Here is a 16,991-nt window from a genome sequence, read left to right as displayed (position 1 = left end):
TGGCTGGCATGGACCTCACTGCTGAGAGACACTCATCCTCATAACCAAGCTACAGTATAGATGTCCGACTGCCATGTTTGCTTTAAAGACATTACTAAGTGTCTTAATTGTCCATGTATTTCCAAGCTGATTGTTCCGGGGGGGTTAAAGGAACACTCCACTTTTTTTGAAAATAGGCTCATTTTCCAACTCCCCTAGAGTTAAACAGTTGAGTTTTACCGTTCTCAAATCCATTCAGCCGATCTCCGGGTCTGGCGGTACCACTTTAAGCATAGCTTAACATAGTTCATTGAATCTGATTAGACCGTTAGCATCTCGCTCAAAAATGACCAAAGAGTTTCAATATTTTTCCTATTTAAAACTTGACTCTTCTGTAGTTACATCGTGTACTAAGACCGACGGAAAATGAAAAGTTGCGATTTTCTAGGCCGATATGGCTAAATGCTAAAAGTGGTACCGCCAGACCCGGAGATCAGCTGAATGGATTCGAAAACGGTAAAACTAAACTGTTTAACTCTAGGGGAGTTGGAAAATGAGCCTATTTTCAAAAAAAGTGGAGTGTTCCTTTAATGTTAAAGCTCTTGTATGTTCAATTAATTTTGGAGCAAGAAACCCCATAAGGAACCATACCGCCAAAGATAATTGTGTTCAATAAACTTGCCAAAGTGGTTTTTCTGCAGTTGTCTGTAGTCTGTTCTTGTTCTGTAGTCTGATGTGTGGATTGATAAATGTATCTCTGTTCTTATTAAATTATAAAACCAAAAGTTAACTAACCAAAGACAGTGAGAAGAAAACTCTTTCTCACTCTGTTGATCTCTAGTCTATAATCTCCAGCATGTTCAGTTCTGGTGTTTGTGATGGTTAGAGATCCAGTTTGATGATCCAGCTTCAGTCTGTCTCCGAATCTCCCATCAAGAACATCATCATATACAGTGAATCTGTCAGCCGTTTACTGATTTCAGCTATTAAAGTGTTTTCATATCCAAATCTCCATTGAATCACATCATCATCCATTATCTTAATAAGACCAGTGTTTATAGTAATTGAATCTCCCTTGTTCACTGATATTTCATCTGCATCACCAAAAACACAGAAAAGGAGAAAAATAAAAACAGAATCAGGGTTTGTCAGACTGTGATGCTGATTTGGTGTACTAAAGTAAATAGTTTGAAGTTTAAATGTATAAAATTAATAATATCACAAAACAGAAGAAAAATTATGTTTTGTATTAATAATTATATATTTGTTCTGATTCAAATCTAAAATAGGGGAAACCAAATTGAACTTACCAAAGACAGTGAGATGGAAACTCTTTCTCACTCTGTTGATCTTTAGTTCATAAACTCCATCATGTTCAGTTCTGGTGTTTGTGATGGTCAGAGATCCAGTTTGATTGTCCAGTTTCAGTCTGTCTCTGAATCTCTCATCAAGAACATCATCATATACAGTGAATCTGTCTGCAGTTACATTGATTTCAGCAATTAAAGTGTTTTCATATCTCCACTGAATCTGATAATCATTCTTCATTTCAGTAAGATCAGAGTTTAGAGTGACTGAACCTCCCTCTGACGCTGATATTTCATCTGTATCACCAAACACACCTAAAGATTTTTTTTTTTCACAGATTAAAGGTTGGTTGATAAATTTCACTAAAATACTTTTAATCACTTAACATGTTTATGTCCCTAACAACTGAGGTTGGACCTGAATTCCAACTCGATCTCCCAGTTAATGTTAATTTTCTCCAACAAAGTTAACTGCTACCAGAACGGAAGCAAATTAAGTCATAAAAACCTATTTCAAACTCACCAACCACACACCAGAAACACAAACAGAAGAAACCAGGGTGAAACATCTTCAGCGGTTTCAGTCCACAAATACTGTATGTAAAGACAAACTGCTTCAGTAATAAAATATCAGATGAGCTTATGTGAAGCTTCTCTAAAGTGAAGTGAAAATCTACCGTCACCTAAAATAACTGCACACCTTTAATGCATGTGACCATCTAGCTCTTTCTTAGTGATTAATTCACACCCTCTGAACATTGTCACTTTGAGCTCCAGTAGGCCTTAACTTCCTGTGGATAAATGATGTCATTTTCAACTAAAATAAACTGACCAGTAACATGTTAAAAGTGTCTTCAGCTCGTTTGTTGTTCATTTCTTATCAAATGTCTCAACTGTTTCTCCTCTCAGACTGATTTCAGAGTTTCTCTAATGGCTTCATGTCCTAGGACTGTGACTTCTGAGTTGACAAAGATAAAGTTTGACAAGTGCTTGAATGTGAGTGGGGCAAATAAAGCAATAATTTAAGGCCGGTACCCAAATCCAAGTTTGTGTACTAACCAGATGCAATGTGACTTTGGGATGAGACTAAATCAGCTATAAATTAAACGACTAGCGTGCCTATTCTTGCTGCCACAGATTTCGCACATCCGTTTAAATTGGAAGTGGATGCTAGTGCATTGGACAATGGACATTATTAAGACAGTCAGTCGAGTAACTCCTTGGGCAAAACCATTTGTCATTGTGGCCAAATTGAATGCAGAAATAAGGAGGTGCTTAGACATGAGATATGCAAACACACCAATCATTCATGGGAGGTTTCTTATTCCCACTGTGGATGAACTGTTGCAAGGAATGAATGGATCAGTCATATTCAGCAAACTATTTCCTGGAATTGACCCCAGAGTTCAGAGACATCCTGACATTCACCGTTCAAAATGGCATATATAGGTGCAAATAACAGTTTTTGGAGTTTCTTCAGCAAGTAAGCAGCTTCATCACGAAAGAGCCCATTTTCTAGGTGGCACTGAAGGAGTAGAGAATATATCCGATGATATCATCATCCATGCACCTAACAAAGAGTGTCATGATAAAATAATCCATGACAGAGTGTGAAAAGAGAATTCGCAAATAGAGCGTGAATCACTTGCCCTGGTGTGGGCATGCGAATGTCTGCACCCACGTGTATGAACGGAAGCTTGATCTGGTCACAGACAAGGCATCAGAGGCAATTTATAGTCTCTGGTCAAAACTGTGTGTGCAAATCAGAAGGTGGGTCTTCAGATGACAATCCTATGATTTTCCAGTGATTCATATCTATGGAACACACAAAATTATAGGTTGTTTATTACTCCTGCTGGGGCCATCAGCCAAAGGGGAGATGCACACACATAAAGCATAGAAAAATTTGAGGTTTAAATGTTTGTGCCACAGTTGCTCTGAGGAAGTGCATTACAGTTGGCTCATGAGGGTCATGTTGGTGTAATATGAACAAAACAACACCTGAGATCAAAGGTTTGGGAATCGGCCGGTCAGTCTCACATCTTTCTCATTCTGAGTTTGTCCGTCACAACAAGGGCTGAAGAAGCATCAGCAGCAGAGAGTGAATAAAAGGAAGTCAGACAGGTCGTACAGACGTGTTGTTTTTATGAATGCAAATCATAAGTTGACATTGACAATGAGTGTGACTGTGTCCAACAAAGGAAACTCTATGACCATCAATGATCCAAGAGGAACACAATATAAAAGAAAAATGACACCAAACAGAACAACAAAACCAATTGACAGAAGATACTGAGCAAATATGAACCCACATCTTCCTGTAGATCTCATCAGTAGTGTTATTTTCAGAATTGCTGCATGAAGTTCTCACAGACGAGTGTTTGGCTCTGTTCTCTCCTGTACCAGCCAACATGTCAATGTGAGCTCACTTTTTATCTGGGATACATCATCTGGGGTTAGAGTGAGCACTTTGATGGGCTCAATATTGGCCCCAGTTGGGTTGTCCATTAGTGTATTTGAGTCCCATATGGGCCACATTTGGGCTGTATTTTGCTGTATTTATATACTTATTTAATTACGTTTTTCTTGCAGTTGATTTAGTTTATACCATATAAATTGCCGTTTCTATGTCTTTTCATTGTTTAATGATTCCTCTATTAAGAGCTTTTCATCCTGAAGTATTCAAGAGGTTTTATTTTTAATGTATTTATCATGTAAAATATAAAGTGCATCAAAGGCACAGTAGAGCTCAGTGCTTAGCAGTGTCGCCTCATAGCAGGAAGGTCCAAAAGGAACATTATATAAAAGACATACTACATTTGTGAAAAATTAAACAGTGAGAATCAAACGACAACCCAACAGCAAAATCAATCAGACAGAACTAGAACTAGTGAAGTGAGTGGCAGAAGATACTGAGCAAATCACTACTTTCTCAGGTGAGAAGCTGTTGGTGAAAGATGTTTATCACTGTGTATAGAAAACAAAAAGAAAACTAACAAACCTTCACAAATGATGTTTTAAATAATGCTTTGATAATGTTATGTGGCACAGTGCTAAGCTCATTAAAGTACACTTAAAGTTAGTATTCCTCCAGGGGGCGCTCAACATAATGTAATAAAACATGGAGAGACTCTTGAACCTCAGAGTGAGAAAACTTTATTGATAAAAACAAGCAAATACATAAAGAAAATGGACAGCAGTAAATAAATAATGATAAATGTGTCTCATTCACTTTTTTGTTTATGATAGAAATATAAACAAAGCCTTACAAATAAGATTTTAAAAAATCTGGCACTGAGAGAGAGAGAAGCTCAAATAATCATCAGTGTTTATTATGACAAAAACACAATTGAAGAATCTTTAAAGTTCAGCGTTCTGCTTTAGATTTCAATACTTCCTGAAAAAGATGAACATATAAAGATATTAATTAATAAATCTCACAAATATTAATATATGCAAAATAAGTGTGTGAGAAATGTCATCATCAATCATGTACCTGATGTGTGAATATGAGCTTGATCTCGTTCAGCTCTTCTGGATCTGATGTCATAAACCAGAATAATGACAGTAGCCACGCCCACCAGAGCAGAGAGGACCAATCGGATCACAGCTTCAGTAGGACCACAACAGTGGACAGAGTCTGAGGAATAAAAACATCAAACTGAGATCAGATCAGTCAATAAACACTAATATCAGCGCTGACATCAACTAATATCAGCACTGCCGTACCTGAACATGTGTGACAGAGGTGAGTGATGTCCAGATGTTGAGTCTGGTTGCTGATGGGATTGTTCAGCACACAGCTGTAGGTGTTTTTATCCTGATATTCCACCTCCAGAGGTAGAGAGAGACTGATGCTGAGATCAGACACACTGATGCTGGACAATAAACTGTTTCCTTTGTACCAGGAGAGAGTCACATGACTCACATTCACAGCTGAACACACCAATGAACATGATGATGATGATGATGAAGAACATTGTGAAGAGTTACTGCTGATGATAGGAACAGGCAGACGAGCTGAAAAACATCAGAGAATAGAGATAAATGTGGACAAATCTAATAAACAAATTTATTTTCTGTTCAATCAGTGTGTTGTATCCTCTCAAACTATACAATGATTCAACAATTATTAAATATGTAAATAGTTGGTAAAAACAAGAATATCTGAAGGACAGGACAAATGATCTCTACTCACCATTGACAGAAACACTGAAAGCTTTTGTTGAGAATCTGTTTGAAAACACCCGTAGTCTATAATCTCCATCATATTCAGTTGTGGTGTTTGTGATGGTCAAAGATCCAGTTTGATTGTCCAGTTTCAGTCTGTCTCTGAATCTCCCATCAAGAATCATCATCATATACAGTGATTCTGTCGTTCGGTAAACTGATTACAGCTATTAAAGTGTTTTCATTTTCAAAGCTCCACCGAATCATATCACGACCCTTCATTTCAGTAAGATCAGAGTTTAGAGTGACTGAATCTCCCTCCTTCACTGATATTTTAACTGTATCATCAAACACACACAGAGTTTGTTGCAGAGAGATTTTTAAATAAGTTCATGATTGTTTATAAAAGTAAATAATTTGATATTTACATTTTAAATAATTTTGTAAAACAAAAACAGGCAGAAAAGAAGCAAAATGGTGTTTGGATTAATATCTGGTGATTAAAACATAAAATGGTGAAACAAATATTTAACTCACCAAAGACAGCGAGGATGAATTCAGTCTTCATAGTGTTGATCTTTAGTTCATAATCTCCAGCATGTTCAGTTCTGGTGTTTGTGATGGTCAGAGATCCAGTTTGATTGTCCAGTTTCAGTCTGTCTCTGAATCTCCCATCAAGAACATCATCATTTACAGTGAAGCTGTTGTTCTGTTTATTGATTTCAGCTATTCATAAACCACCACTGAATCACATCATCATCCTTCATTTCAGTAAGATCAGAGTTTAGAGAAACTGAATCTCCCTCCTTCACATTCTTTGACTCATCTACATGATAATAACAACCTGAAGAACAGAGTTTTTCACAGATTAAAGCTTTAAAATCACTCGATGTTGGTTTGATGAAGATGGACTAAAATACATTTAATCATTTAAATGTGAAGTGAATAATAATATTGTGCAGCAGAACAAAGAGAAAAGATGAATGAAAAAAGAAACAGATTTATATATAGAACAATAACTAAATAAAAAGAAAGTTTTACTTTAATGTTGGAGAAAAAGGTAATAGTATGCAATTCATTGTCAGCTTTGAATGAACTGATTAATGTATATTGTGGATAGAGGGTTAAATCAGTCATTTATATGATAAAACACTGTTTTAATCATAAACTACATCACTGCTCTACACATTTTGTATGTCTCTCATGGAGCTCTCATTTAGTGAGCTGATGTTCTGAATCAGTTGTTAAATAAGACAGACATACAAAATAGATTGGTGACCATCTAGACACAGTTTGTTATTCTGAAGTCCCTGGGAGATGAGTTCATGTTGGTGAACATTACTAATGATTGTGCTCTTGGGACAGACACTCGTGTTGAGGCTACAGGACAGATCAGTGGCAGAACCAAACTTCAGCTTCATTGCTGTTATGGTACATAAGATACTGAAACTTCTTGACCCAGCAAACAAAAATGAACACAGCTGTAGAAAGTGTCCCCCTTTAACAAATGGACTCTCCCAGTCACCCTGTCATTCAGCGCGAAACGGACTATTCCAAAACTTTCCACCAGAGATCGTGAAGTGACGGAGAAGAGAGCAGGTGGTTGATAATGGGAAAAGGAGATCGGCTGAATATTGTATATAGTTGTAGTTTAAGTAAATAGTAATAATCCAAATCGGAGGAGGTTTTTATTGATTGTGCATGTGCATGCATCACACTAACCACACATCTATGCACATTTAATAAAGACAAGATTTGGATTATAGAGTGAGACATTCTTGTTCTGAATGGACAAACTGTAGCCTTCAACCAAACCTGGGCTAGCAATTAGATAAAGAATCACAAGATTTTTCAGCAGTGATGGAACTGAAACTTGTCGTCTTTTTCAGCACGGTTGAGGCTGTGAGAGGAGAAATGGCTGCACGGTTTGGAGACAGCAAACAACAAATTTGCACAAGCTCTCGCAGCCCTGGACTTTGCTGATGAGTGTTTTCTGTTTTTTTTTCAAACAAAAAACACTATTTGACCGGAGCTCATCGATAGCAAATATGCTGTTAATACCACATGATACAATACAACTCACTTGAGAAGGAAATGAATGGAAAGAACTTGTAATGCGGAAGTTCAATTCAGCGAATTGACTCTTCAACTCTACTGACTTTAAGTTTTACTATTTATTTACCAGCAATTTATTACATGGTACCAGAACAGAATCAACTTCCTGTAGATCAATGACATCATTTTCAAGAGAAATAAACTGACACATAACATGTTAAAAACATCTTAAAGCAACAGTTTGATCTTGTCATGAGATCCTGTGAGTGTTTGTCTCTGCTCTCTCCTGTAACTGTCTTCAGCTTGTTTGTTGTTCATTTCTTATCAAATGTCTCGATTGTTTCTCCTCTCAGACTGATTTCAGAGTTTCGCAAACTTTTTCTGCCGGGCCCCCCTTTTGTAGAGAAGAGTATTTTCAAGCCAAAATTTCATGCAAAATTATAATCTGAAATATCGTGATTAGTATAGTACTAGCTACTTAACTACCCTTCTTAACTTGTCTTAAAGGGTTAGTTCACCCAAAAATTTAAATTCTGTCATTAGTTACTCACCCTCATGCTGTTCCACACCCGTAAGACCTTCATTCATCTTCATTCATCTTGTTGAAATCCGATGGCTCAGTGAGGCCTCCATAGGGAACAATGACATTTCCTCTCTCAAGATCCATTAATGTACTAAAAACATATTTAAATCAGTTCATGTGAGTACAGTGGTTCAATATTAATATTATAAAGCAATGAGAATATTTTTGGTGCGCCAAAAAAAAACAAAATAACGACTTATATAGTGATGGCCAATTTCAAAACACTGCTTCAGGAAGCTTCAGAGCGTTATGAATCTTTTGTGTTGAATCAGCTGTTCGGAGCGCCAAAGTCACGTGATTTCAGCAGTTTGGCAGGTTTGACACGCGATCCGAATCATGATTCAACACAAAAGATTCATAACGATCCGAATCTTCCTGAAGCAGTGTTTTGAAATCGGCCATCACTAAATAAGTTTTTTTGGTGCACCAAAGTATTCTCATTGCTTTATAATATTAATATTGAACCACTGTACTCACATGAACTGATTTAAATATGTTTTTAGTACATTAATGGATCTTGAAAGAGGAAATGTCATTGCTGGTGTCACGTTTCCGTCGCCTGCTGCTTCCTCTCACTCCCCACCAGAGCTCTCATTTTCACCATTAAGACTTTTTCATTGCACACATGCAGTCACTTCACTCTGGACTCCATTTCCCACAATTCCCCACCTAGGAACTAATCACACACTCACACCTGTTTCCCATCAGTGACACTTTATAAGCTGCACTCAAAGGTAGTGATGGTGAGATGAAGCTTCATGAAGCACTGAAGCTTTTCAGCCAAGTGGTTCACAAAAGGGTTCATTTCTCGAGGCTTCATTTGCTCACAATACCATCTGGTGGTCAAAGAGTGTAAAACATGCAGATTCATTACAGATGACCTGATGTGATATTATTGATACTCTTTATTTTGCGGCAGTTAAGGCTTAGAAATTTCCACAAAGCTAATATATTTATTTGAATGTACTGTGTATTTTCTGGTTGTATATAATGATTGTTTAACATAACTGTGTAATAAACGTATTGGTTTTTAAATGAATGGAGCTATTAAATGTGTGTAAATAAATTCTTTGGTCATAACAGGCAGGAGGGGCGATATTATTATTCTAAAACCACACATTCTGAGGGGATCCCATGGTTTATATATCTGTCAAAATGTCGCGCCAAGATTCGAACCGCTTCCAGTCGAACCATTCGAACCAGTCAGGCAGAAGCGAGGCTTCGAACGTCATCAGTGACGTCATTGGTCTAAAGCGATACAAGCTTCGATACACGTTTCACTGAAAGCTTCCGGGATTTCTCAACACACGCTCCGAAGCCTCGGCACAGACCGTAACATCACTACTCAAAGGCACACACTTATTGTTCATAGATATATACACTAGATGTCGCCTTGGCTACGGCAGTTCATTGGAACGAATGTTAGTGATGTTACGGTCTGTGCCGAGGCTTCGGAGCATGTGTCCAGAGAAAAATTAATTCTTCCACTTGAGTAAACTTCGAATGAACTATCGCTACTTACATATAATTATTGAAAAATAAAACAGAAAAACAACATGATAGTCACCACAGTGGTACTTAAATGGGAACATGTATAACAAGAAATATTTCTAAAATTAAAAAAATAATAATAATTTTAAAAATAATTCACCTACCAATCAACCTCATGTCGCGCAATACATTTTAAGCATAGATGGCGTGACCGCATACAGGTCGCTGAGCAGGCGGGTATATCTGTGACAGGTCGAGTGGCAGCGGTGACAGGTCGTTTATTCGTGGCAGGTCACGGGGCAGGCGGGTAAAGCCGTGGCAGCTGCCACTAGCGGTGACGGGTCGTTAACCAAGGACTGAAACAAACCAACGTAACCAGAAATATAATTTCGTAACATTCAATATCATAAAACACATTCTCCCTTGTGAAATGTAATCCCTTGCTGTCTGTTTTTTAGATTTCTTTCGTTTGAACATCCATACGCAGCACAAAAGTCCGGCATCGTCCATGAATTCAAAGTACAGGCGGAGATAGCAGCGTTACCTAGCTACTTCCTATGACAAGACCCCTGTTCCAAGATGGCGGCGGTTTTGACGCATGCTTAGAACCCCAAGGCGACATCTAGTGTATATATCTATGATTATTGTTGAGCCTTTATCCGACCTTGTCTCCGTGTTTCATTTTCCTTGCCTTGCCTTTGTTTTTGACCCTGGACTGTTTTCCTTGTTTGATGATCGTTTGCTGCCTGTCTTCACCATTGCCTGTGTTTTGGATTACTCTTTTGCGTTGCCCTCCTGTATCTGTTTGCTGGTGTTTGACCCTTTGCCTATAGGACTATGCTCATTTTTATAAAGCCAGCACATGGATCTCTAACTCCGTCATCCAGTTCCCTTCGTTACAGATGGCTATGCAGGCCTCACTGAGTCATCGGATTTCAACAAAAATATCTTAATTTGTGTTCCGAAGATGAACGAAGGTCTTACGGGTGTGGAACCACATGAGGGTGAGTAATAAATGACATTATTTTCATTTTTAGGGGAACTAACCCTTTAAGACCTTCATTACCGGTGAGGGCGATTATATGCCTCATCAAATTTTCTTGTCTTTTCACCCCACCGGACGCGACGGTGATGGTCACACCAAGCTGATGTCTACTGGACATGACAAAACGAATGTTCCAAATCCATTAATCATTTGTGTCAAACCCAAAGCACTGGAGTTCGTCAGAAATAGGGCATCTGTCTGGGATTTGTTGTGTCGAACCACATCCACAGCATCACCGATTGAGCATCAGTGGATTCAATTTACTTTTGTCATGCAACAGATTCTCAGATGGCTTAGATGAGCTGCTAAAGACTGCGATTTCAGAGATGACAAAGATATCAGTTATTAGATGCGATTTTGAGCAAACGTGTGGATATGAGGCAGCCAAATAAAGCAATTCGAGATCAGTACCCAATTCCAACTCTAGACAAGCTCCTTCAAGATAGGAACGGCTCCACTGTGTTCAGTAATCTTCATCTGAAATGGGGTTACGATTAACTAGAATTTACAGCACAATCCAGAGGCATCACAATTTTTGCTGTAAAGGTACTGATACAAACATGTCGTCAAAATCAACATGAAGTCACGTCAGCACACGCAGGTATTGATGGAGTGAGAATATCTCTGATGATATTATTATATTTGCTCCAAACCAAGAAACACTTGATCAGAGACTACATGAGGCTAACGGAGGCTCGTAGACTGTGGATTGACACTCAACATAATACAGTGTGAACAAGCTAGTGTTCATGCAAATGCTGCTTTCAGATAAATAGTCTGAGAGTCGGCACAGACACCAAAAGGTGTCAGACCCATTTGAGTTCTGCATGCTGTATATTAAAACACGGAGAAAACTTATATTAAACATGTGGGCAGGCAGATGCATATAGAAAAAAAAATCATGTTATACTAAATAATTAAAGCATTCTTTGTTAATCTACAGTATTTATCATTCAGGATAACAAAAAACTCATTAAAGATCACTTTGTGGAAATATAAATGAGAAAACAAATCACTTCATTTGTGAGAATCACAGAGAGTTTGATCATTGTTCTGTGGTGAAACACGTGTAAATCACCTCCGTCATCTCAGATTCCTGTCAGACAAACACAAAGAGTCAAAAACAACCCTGATGACAATGAATAAATGTCAGAAATTGCTGCAAGATCATCATGAGGATTAATAATTTATTATTATCCTATTATTGGATATAAGTGAGTGTTTCTTTGCATTGAATGATTGTTTTGTGCTTGTGTATAATTGCTGTATGTTCAGCAGTTATTTTGCTCTGTTAAATCAGCTGTTAAACAAATACATGTAAATGTCACTGAAACAATACAGAAACACTTACTGTCATTTTTTTATAGAGTGCCGGATCAGTCTCGTCTTCATATGTCTGATCTGTAATGACAGACATGTTTAATAAAAATTAAGAATATTGTTGATTCACAAAAAAGTCTCATTTTTACAGATGTTTTAAGCCGTAGGCTCATTTGACCTGCATCTCCCAGTTTCCTGCACATCCCAATTACAGCCACAATCAGCAGAGATCCAGCGGCGGTGGCAGAAATCAGCACCATTATCAGAGATACAGACACAGGAGGACCTGAAGGAGGACCTGACATGAGGATGTGAAGGAGCGTGTGGGTCAGGTTTTAAATAAATGAACACATAACATATCTGACAGAGCTGACGATTAATCCTGATACAGTCTTTATCCTTTGGCTTTATTTCTCAAAATTTACAATAGATTCAAAAAAAAAAAAAAAAAAAAAAATGATTACACAGTCAGAGAAATGACCAGATGAAAGGTGCATCAATAATTGTGTATGTGACTCGGTGGTTTGTTTGTTACAAATTCATTTTTAAATAATTTGTGTAGAGATCCCTAATAAACACTTGAAAAACAACAGGAAATTTCTAACATTTTGAGTTGTCTTTTTACATTGACTTAGTTATTAAGTGGCCTTAACTACTATGTACTTACATCAAAAAATAAGTACAATGTACTTATTGGGTTCATATTGAATTGCAAAACACTTTTGCTGATATTGAGGTGTATACGGGTAAGGTTAGGGAAAGCTTTGGTGGTATGGGTAGGTTTAAGGGTAGGGGTAAGGGTTAAGGGATGGGTCAACAGTGTAATTATGAATGTAATTACAGAAATTAATTACAGATGTAATTACATGCAGGTGTTTTTAAAATATAAGTACAATGTAAAAACATGTATGTACACAATAAGTGCATTGTATCAAATGATTAATTTAAATGTAAGTACATAGTAGTTAAGGCCACTTAATATAAAGTGGGTCCAGTTGTATTTACTTACAATTATAAGTACTTTCAACATAGTTATTTGAACGTATAAAGTTTAGTTGGAATAACTTTACGAAAGTAAAGTGAACTTATTTTTTTAAGTTTTCAATATCACAGCTCATGTTCATTTAACCTATTTTGACTTATTTCTAGTTGAATGAAGAAAAAAATGTAAAAAGGTTGAGTGAATGAATTTTTAGATCTAAAAAAAAAAAAAAATTACTGTGCAAATAACACTGTAACTGTGACTCACTATTGACAGAAACACTGAATCTGATATCAGGCTTTGTGCTGCCGCTGATCTCAACTTTATATTCTCCAACATGTTCAGATCTGATGTCTGTGATGGTCAGAAATCCAGTTCGCTTGTCCAGCTTCAGTCTGTCTCTGAATCTCCCATTAAGAACATCATAGATCTTACTGGTCTTTCCATTGGTTACAGCTATAAGAGGCCCTTTGGTTCCAAACGTCCACAGGATCAGATCATCTGTCTGTATTTCAGTAAGATCAGTGTTTAGAGTGACTGAATCTCCCTCCATCACTGACACTGACTTCACTGCATCTGAATCACCAAACACACCTGAAGAACAAAAATAAAATAATGAGACTTTTTAAGTAAGTTTATACAGTTTGAACATTACATTTAAAATGATTTTTATTGTGATTTTGTATAAAACTGATTTACTGATGCAGGAACTGAAGTTTGTAATGAATAGAATAAGACGAGGCCCCTTTAAGAGCAGAGCACCTTTCTCTAAACTGTCTGAATTTGCTCCACAACTACAGCATGTTACAAAAAATGTGTAAAAGTCCCACTTTACAGGTACAACAGCTTGTCATTGTTTGTACCATAATTTGCCCTAACAATTTCACAGTATATCTTCCCATCTAACAGAATTTTCTTATAAGAACGTTCTCTAAATATTCAGTGTTGGTTCTGGGAATGTAAAAAATGTCCAGTTTTCTTGAGGTTACAGGAGTTTTTATAAGGTATAATGTTCCTCAAACGTTCTTTCAACTTAATTTTGATCTAAATTTCAACATTCTAATGTTGATTTGTAACATTCCAAGAACATAAAAATGTCCAGTTTCCTTAATGTTAGTAGAATGTTATTTAAAGGTTAGTTTGATGTTCCTGAAACATTCTTTCAACCATTCAAACACCTGCTGTGAACAAACACTGAAAGAAAGAGAAATAAGAACACAAACTACAACTTTCTTCAGCCACAGCCTTAGATGAACTGAAGATAAAAGACATGAAATCTCTGAAGATCTGATTAAACAACTCCACAAACAGCATTACCAGCTTGTAATGCTGTGGTCATAGCTGTAATTTGAACACTTCGATGGTCCCAGGTAACAGACAATTTAGGCAATTGTTCATGGTTATATAATTGAGCTGTTGTCAGTTTCATTTTTAGACTTTGATGTAGGCCACATTTTTTAGTATATTGTTCATTTCTTCAAAGGTTATCCAAGTATTTATATATCATTTGTTGCTCTATTACTCCTGTGCATGAAATTAATGCAAGTTGGAATTGTTTTTTTGAATGAAACTGCTCTGATTGAATGATCTTGACATAAACCTAATTGGTCTTAAAAGCCATAAAAACACATTTCAAACTCACCAACCAGACGCCACAAACACAAGCAGAACAAAACAGTGTGAAACATCTTCAATGCTTTCAGTCCACAAATATGAGACCAAGACAAACTCTTTAAAACTACTTCAGTAATAAATGACAGATGATCTGATGTGAGAGCGGATTTTAGTGAAGTGTTGTGAAACTCCACCCTTGTCTAAAATAACTGAACAGTTTGTCAGTGCTGATGTGTGTGAAAATCCCCATTTTTGTTTTTGCTGATTATTTTACACTCTGAACTTTGTCACTTCAAGCTCCAGGCTGCAACTTCAAGCAGATCCTGTTTGATGCTGTTATGTTTAAATATGTCTCGTTAAGTTACTTTATATGAATCTTAAGCCCGCACCGAGCTGACCATCAGCTGCTGGTCAACGTCAGGCTGTTTTTGAGCATTAGCTGGCTTAGGTTTTTCAGTGTGTCCTGCACCATTGGCCCTAGTCAGATGCCGCTGGGGTTTTTTGGGGGGGCGATTCAGCCTGTAGAATTGGCGTAGTGCCGTCAGTGAGAAAGAGAACTCTGATTCCAGCTCGTTTTCTGCTTAAAAACTTACATAAAACTGTGATCATACAAACTATGGAACTCTAAATAAATAACAAACACTACATTTTAGCAAACATGATTTCTGCGCTAGTCATAACTGCAAATGTTAAATTGGATGTTGAGTCCTTTGTTACCTGGAAGGCCTAATTTACTCTGTACAAACATGTTATTTTCTTTTTCCTCTTTGAAAACAAAATTGAACATTTCCAGACATGAAAACATTTTCCCCCATGGGAAGCATTGTAGTTAAATCTCTAGTGTGATTTGTCTCTGTGGTCTCATCTGTTGGTCATCAACAGCTCCACCTAGTGGCTCACCCTGAATCAGCATGTTATCAGGAGTGATTTGCTCAGTATCTTCTGTCACTTTTGTCTTGCTGTCAGTATTTCTTTTATATTGTGTTCCTCTGTTAAACTGCATGTGTTCTCTGATCACGTGTCTCTTGGTTTGGATTAAGTATAATAATATCATCAGAGATATTCAATACTTGCTCTCTTAGAAAGGATGTGTTAAAACTGACTCAAACTGTGTTAAATTCTCACACATCAGTGTGTGAGTTTAGGGACAACACTTGTTGTGTTAATTTTGACACATTCACTGTGTAATGATTTTAACACAGTAAATGTGTCAGGAAGGTGATCTGTTAACAAGCAGAATCACCAAAGGAGAAAATCACATTTAAAGCCGAGTTCAGATTGCATGATTTTAGCCCTGATTTTGGCTCGCCGACAGGTTTTGAGAAATTGCCGACAAATGCCCAAAATCACAGGTGCTCGTTCTCGCGAGTGACAATCAGGCAGTGTGAATGAGCAAAGACGACGCGATCTGAGAGAATCGCCGACGAGTCGCTGACGCCCGTGAGATATTTGGCATGCTAAATATCTGGACCTGTCGGCGATTCAAAATCCTGCTGTGTGAAAAGTGTTCTGACTGAAAACTACATCGGCTATGACTGACAGCCAATGAGAGCAAGATACAGAGCAGCGGGGAGTTCGGGGAGGAGTTATAGACCACAATATCAGCAATCCTTGTTCCTTGTGTGTCCCCAACCATTTCCTCCTCCATATTCTTCTTTTCTTCTTCTTGTTCTCGCTGCAAATCAGCGCACAGGCAATATTGCAAGCTTCTTGCGGGTTACCGTTTTTAATAATAAACCCAGTCTCACGTGAGAACTTCAGTCTTACATGCATGATATCGCATTGTTTCCTTGTCACATCTCGCGTGTGTTTGGTTGTGAAATGTAGTTTGCGTGCCAGACAGAGTTGTCGGCGATTCTTCCTATTGTAAAGTCATGCAGTGTGAAACCTTCTGTCGCCGATCCATCGTGCAGTTTGAACACAGCAGCGACTGAATGCTGGCCAAGATAGTCATGAAGTGTGAAAAGAACAGTGACCCGACTGCTTTGAGAATCGTGCAGTCTGAACTCGGCTTAAGTCACCATCATGGAGATCGGGGTTTCTTTAGTTAAGCTCTTGACCCTTGGCTTTTTAATATTAGATTTTGTTTGTTGTAACTGCATTATAACATTGAATACACCATTATGGTGATCAGTGTTTGCTTTACTTAGGCTCCTTACCAGAATGGTCACCGGCAACCAGCATTATTTCACGGTACCAGACCAGAAGCAATTGAAGCCTTAAAACACATTTAAACTCACCAACCAGACGCCACAAACACAATCAGAGCAAAACAGGGTGAAACATCTTCGACTTTTAAGTTGCTTTTTTTTTCAGTGAAACGATCAGTTTGTGCGAGAAACCAAACAGTATTTATATTATTTTTTACCTCTAAAACACCACTATGTCCAACTGCCCTCCACATCCTGTTGGTGAGGTCAGAAAACGCGTTCTGATGACGGAAGT

General features: G+C 37.6%; 1 long non-coding RNA gene across 1 annotated transcript; it reads right to left on the bottom strand.

Annotated features, from left to right (window-relative positions):
- Positions 1-4,532: 4,532 nt before the first annotated feature.
- Positions 4,533-5,049, bottom strand: LOC125263241. The gene is made up of 3 exons (XR_007183719.1): positions 5,016-5,049; positions 4,783-4,926; positions 4,533-4,683 (listed from the first exon to the last, which is right to left on the bottom strand). It is a non-coding gene; the product is annotated as an uncharacterized LOC125263241 (long non-coding RNA).
- Positions 5,050-16,991: the final 11,942 nt, after the last annotated feature.

The sequence above is a fragment of the Megalobrama amblycephala genome, linkage group LG2 (assembly GCF_018812025.1).
Source record: "Megalobrama amblycephala isolate DHTTF-2021 linkage group LG2, ASM1881202v1, whole genome shotgun sequence".
Lineage (NCBI taxonomy): Eukaryota > Metazoa > Chordata > Actinopteri > Cypriniformes > Xenocyprididae > Megalobrama > Megalobrama amblycephala.
The sequence above is the reverse complement of the archived record's forward strand: the minus strand, read 5'-3'. Positions and strand labels throughout refer to the sequence as shown.